General features: G+C 42.6%; 2 pseudogenes; both read left to right on the top strand.

Moving 5' to 3' along the window:
* Positions 1 to 4,004: 4,004 nt before the first annotated feature.
* On the top strand, positions 4,005 to 4,499 carry LOC137166560 (olfactory receptor 5AN6-like; annotated as a pseudogene).
* Positions 4,500 to 4,535: 36 nt separating this feature from the next.
* On the top strand, positions 4,536 to 5,227 carry LOC137166558 (olfactory receptor 4D1-like; annotated as a pseudogene).
* The last annotated feature ends 606 nt before the right edge of the window (positions 5,228 to 5,833 follow it).

Raw genomic sequence — 5,833 nt, forward strand, 5'->3', positions numbered from 1 at the left:
CGCACACACAGGTGCACCTCAGTCCTGACTGTATAGTGCCCTGGCTGTCACAGCCCGCCTCACAGATCTGCCAACCCGCAGCCTCCTGCTATCCCAGTCCTGGGCTCCTCCACGCCCCCTAAAGCTCTGCCAACGCCCATTAATCCCGGCTTGTAACCCAGCTTCTATCCCATGTCTGGGCTAACACTCAGAACACACACAGCTCTGCCGCTGCGCTTCAATCCCGACCCGCAGACACCTGCTGTCCTGTTCCACTCCCTCCATCTCTGCCGGGCCTTCTCACAAACTGTGTGGTCAGTTGCTTGACCACTCTTTGCTTCGGCATGAAATAGAATGAAGAGAGCAACTAAGCAACAAGTCGGGTTGAATGTTATACATCAACAATAACATAGTGCAGGAGAAAGGTTCAACACGATACCAGTCTCTGGGAATCCATCTCGTTGCAGCGCTGTTACTTTCACCTCCCACAGAAGCTGTGCTGTCCAAGTTATACCCTAAAGCCATCGATTTATACCCAGCCTGTCTGCAGGTACAAGGTGCTGTGTTTGTCATCTGAACCGACATGTCACCAATCCATTTTATACCTTGTTCTTCTGGTACCACAGTGTAACCCCTCTCTCTGTTCAAACATGTGTTTCAGGTTCAAAGGGCATGAGGGCACCTCCTAAGTTTGTATTAGGCCTAGAACCATCAAATGTCCTGTCATCTTCTTTTGGGACATTTCAGGCAAGGCCTGTGAGAGTGACTCCCTATCCGCCGCTTTCATGAAGCACTCCTCTCTCTGATCTTGACAAATTCCCTAATTGCTCAAGCCAAAACATACTTCAGTGAATGCAAGAGGTTATGGGATACTTAGCATAAGTGGGCAGGGTTATATCAAAATCATAGGCCAATTTAGGCTCTATAACTGCTGTAATATTTGTGCTTAATGCATACTAAGAGATATATGGTGCAGAAAATACATATGATGCGCATAGATGCCAGACACTATGTACTAATCAACAGTGCTGACATGCGGTCCCCTGATGCTTCATGTCTGGGCTGTCACCCACAGAGCTCTGATGCCTCCCAATCACAGAATCATAGAAGATGAGGGTTGGAAGGGACAAGAGGAGGTCACCTAGTCCAACCCCCTGCTCAAAGCAGGACCAACCCCAACTAAATCATCCCAGCCAGGGCTTTGTCAAGCCACGGCTTAAAAACCTCTAAAGATGGATTCCACCACCTCCCTAGGTAACCCATTCCAGTGCTTCACCACCCTCCTAGGGAAAAACCTTTTCCTAATGTCCAACCTAGACCTCCCCCACTGCAACTTGAGACCGTTGCTCCTTGTTCTGTCATCTGCCACCACTGAGAACAGCCTAGCTCCATCCTCCCTGGAACCCCTTTCAGGTAGTTAAAGGCTGCTATCAAATCCCCCCTCACTCTTCTCTTCTGCAGACTAAACAAGCCTAGTTCCATCAGCTTCTCTTCATAAGTCTTGTGCTCCAGCCCCCTGATCATTTTTGTTGCCCTCTGCTGGATTCTCTTCAATTGTCCACATCCTTTTTGTAGTGGGCCAACATTAGTAATAAAAGTCACATCTGGTTAAAAATTTCCAGTTGTTTTACCAGAGACATTTTGTTTTTAAAAAAATCTGTTGAGGATTTGATTGGTTGTTTTATTTTCCATTTTTGTTTGTGTCTTTTAATTTTTCATTATTATTAGTTTTTGGCTGAAAGCCAAATCCAGACATTGAAAAATGCTTGGTTTTGGAAAACTGAAAATTCCATGTTTCTACCAAAAACTGAGCCATTTTATATTTTTGAATCCTTTTGATGTTGTTTTTTTCTGTATTTGAAAAAAAAATGAATAAAAACAATCTTTGGGGCTTTTGAAACAGATTTTTTGGTTCATTTTTGGAGGGTGGGATTTTCACTGAAAAAATGGAAAATTTTGAATGGAAATAATTTTTTGCATGAAAGCAACACACTGTCACACCAGATAAGTTGTCTGCTTATCAGAGATGTTATGCACTTTGTGGTCTCATTGATACCCATTGGGATGTGTAGGTGCTTTGCATCTCTGAGCATCAAACCAATTACTGAGATGCCCCAAGTTTAAAAGTGTTAGTTAATCGTTTATAAGAAATGACTGATATTTGTGCAGTATCCTCAGTATGGCTTTAGAGACTATTCAAAAGGTACAGGCCCTGTCCTGAAGGGTTTACAGTCCAAATCAGAACGTGATGAGGAATGGTATTCTCAGTCGGGAACAGAAGGGAAGCCAATGGCTGTAATACGAAAAATGCATGGTTGCTTTTGATAGTACCGTGGGTGTGCTGAGGATTACATAATCAATCATTTAAAGAGAAAGACAGCTTTGACAGGCATTCATAACTGGTCTCAGAACTGAGGATTTTGACCCCAGTGCCACAATCGGATCTGTCCAAATGGACTCCCGTGCTGGGGAAGAGCCCCATTTACTTCACTGGGACTCCACATGGGTTCCAGGGTCTGTCCATGGAGATCCAGTTCAATGAAATGGGCTGTGAAGTCCTGTTGTACTCTGCCATTTGTTTATATGACAATGGCACTTACCACTCAACTACTCCCTTCCTTCAGCTCACATTTTCGTCCCTCTCCTCAGCCTCTGCTGAGGTGACAGACCCAAAACAAGATTGAGAGACAGTGACGCTAAGGGAGTTCGAGATAGATTCATCCCCCTGTTGGGTGTCATTGACCAAAATGTCTACTAGTTTGCACTGAGGTTGATTTTAGAAGTCAATGAGGTTACACAGATTTGATTGAGGGCAGAATGTGTGTAAAAAATAGGGTCAAATAGCTGGCAGAATTACGCCTGATGAACCTGTATTGCTGATGGAGAAGGTTTTAGCTGCCTCAGGATTTAGACACCTTAATAATGTGTGGTTTTTAAACTCGGGTGCTTAGTAATTCCTGAAAATCAAGCCCCTTTATGGTTTCTCAAATCAACCATCCAAAAATTAAGAAAATCAAAATCACCACCCACTTTACAAATCGTGGCCTATAACATTATGCCCTGTTTAATGTCCAGGGCTAATGAAAAACATCTTTGACTTGCACATATGGGGATCAATTCACCACTGCCCACTCCACTTTTCTGCTGGGATAATTCCACTCAAGTCATTCTAGTCATTCTGGGGTAAATCTAGGGTAACACAGGAGTTAATGAGACCTATTTATTTACCAATCCCTGACAGACAATAGATACAGATATTCAAGATGCCACGTTGACAGTTATCTGACCAAACACAGCACTGATTGGAAGGTTATTTTCAATTTAGCTTCTTAATACTTTAATATTTTTCCACCTGTACCACAACACAGTGCATGGGATAAATAATATGGGATCTGATTTAGAAGAAAAGGTCGTACAGGAGGTTTCCAAAAGCAGATCTCTTTTTTATGACTCTCAAGATGAGGAATGTTTGAGAACTAAAATGACAAGGTGTTGATTCCGGTGTAATTAAAAAAAATACTTGTGTAAATCCACATGGAATAAGACCCACTTTATTTTTATCCAATCTATCTATCTATCTATCTATCTAACTATCTATCTATCACATGGAATTTCAATACCCTGTTATTATGCTGGTTAATTTAATTTCTTTTTTTCTTCTTACAGGTCAGTAAATGTGAATGGAAAACCAAACCAATGTGAAGGAGTTCATTCTTGTGGGACTTTCAAATGACCCACAACTCCAAATTTTCCTCTTCCTGGTGTTTTTAGTTATTTACCTGATCACGCTGGTGGGAAACACAAAGATCATGCTGGTGATAAGGGAAGAGCCTCACCTCCACACCCCAATGTACTTCTTCCTGTCTCATTTGTCCTTCGTTAATATCATTTATTCCTCAGCCATTGTCCCTAAGATGTCGGTAAATTTCCTAGCAAAGCACAAAACCATTTCTGTCAATGGTTGCATTGCCCAGATGTTCTTCATCTACCTGTCATCTGGTACTGAAGTTTTCATACTCTCAGGGATGGCCTATGACCGCTACGCTGCCAAACATCACCCATTGCATTATGTGGGGACCATGAACAAATGAGTAAGCAGCCAGTTGGTGCGTGGTTCCTGGACAATGGGGCTTTTGTATTCACTGTTAAACACTATTCCTGTGTTAAAGGTGCACTTCTGTGGACCCAGTGAAATCAGGCATTTCAGCTGTGAGCTGCCTCATTTATTACAGCTGTCTTGTACTGGGAGCTTCACCAATAAAATAGTTCTTTTTTCTTCTGCTGTGATATTTGGTTTCAGCTGCTTCCTCCTCACCCTGGTCTCCTATATTTACGTCATCTGCACCATCCTGCGGATACACTCCACAGAAAGAAGACATAAAGCCTTCTCCACCTGCAGCTCCCACCTCATTGTGGTGGGTTTATTCTATGTGACAGCTCTTTCCCAGTACATGAAACCCAGCTCAGTCAATTTGCTGGTTCTAGATGAACTCTTCTCCATCCAGTACAGCATTAATTAAATTAAATAAATAATAAATAGTAGTAATTAATTATTAATCCTCTCCCAACGCAAAGCCATCTCATTCAACAGTGCATCCTCCAGATGTTCTTTTTTCACTGCATCGGGGGTGTGATGGTGTTTTTCCTTGTGGGGATGGCGGTTGATCAGTACGTGGCCATTTATAAACCACTGAGATACTTGATTATCATAAACCAGGGTGTGTGCGTGGGGATAGTGGCACTGTCATGGCTGGGCGGATTGGCTCACTCCGCTGTTCAGATTGGACTGATCCTCCAGTTACCATACTGTGGGCCGAACATCCTGGACAATTTCTACTGTGATGTCCCACAGATCATCAAACTGGCCTGCACCGACACCCATGTGGTCAAGCTGCAGATGGTCTTCAATGGCGGAGTGCTCCTCGTAGTCGTATTCATCATTCTGCTGATCTCCTATGCCGTCATCTTAGTCAAGATCAGGACCCACGTCACGGACGGGAAGTGCAAGGCTCTGTCCACCTGTGGAACCCAGATCACTGTAGTGTGTTTAATATTCATACCCACCATCTTCATCTATGCTCAGCCCTTCAAGAAGTTTGCCCTGGACAAGGTGGTGTCCGTCATTTACACAGTGATCACCCCCATGCTGAACTCAATGATCTACACGCTGAGAAACGCTGAGATGAAAAAGGCCATCAAGAGACTGGTGAGCAGAATCCTGTTCTCAGGGAGGAAACTAAAGACATAATTTATTTTTGAGAGATCATTTCTATAAGAAACCAGACCTCAGCTTATCAGAGAGGGGATGCATATGCCACGTGAACTGTGTATTCCATCGAAAGAGGTCACATCCTGCACACTCATGAAACATTGCGTCCGTAAATAAGTTACAGACCAAGGGCCAAAATCCCCTTTGAAGTCTGTGCAGCCGGCTGCTGTAAATCCATTAGCTCCATTAGACTAGATGGATCATATTCCTAGCCGGTGTAAATCAATGTACAGTTGTTGCATTGCAGCCAGTAGACCAAATCCCCAGCTGTAAACCTGCACGGCTCCATTGGAGTCAATGGCTGAGATTCCCAGTTGATGGTATTCAGTGTGTTCTGTAAATATTTTACATCAGATGAGGATATGACCTTGAGAATTTCCGGTAAAAAAATTTCCTATGAATGATTTCAAACCCTGGAGAAAAAATCACAAAGATCATAATCTTCTTCTAAGGAGAAAAATATTGAAAAATGTTGAAAAAAATTATGTAACATAAATAACTCTTAACTGGAATGAAGATTTTATTATAGAATGTTCCTCTAAATTAATTGGATATTCTAATATTTTATGGCTTCTCCTTTTCTGT

This window comes from Emydura macquarii, unplaced genomic scaffold (assembly GCF_026122565.2).
Source record: "Emydura macquarii macquarii isolate MOO-44397 ecotype Brisbane River unplaced genomic scaffold, CSIRO-AGI_Emac_v2 contig_2889, whole genome shotgun sequence".
Lineage (NCBI taxonomy): Eukaryota > Metazoa > Chordata > Testudines > Chelidae > Emydura > Emydura macquarii.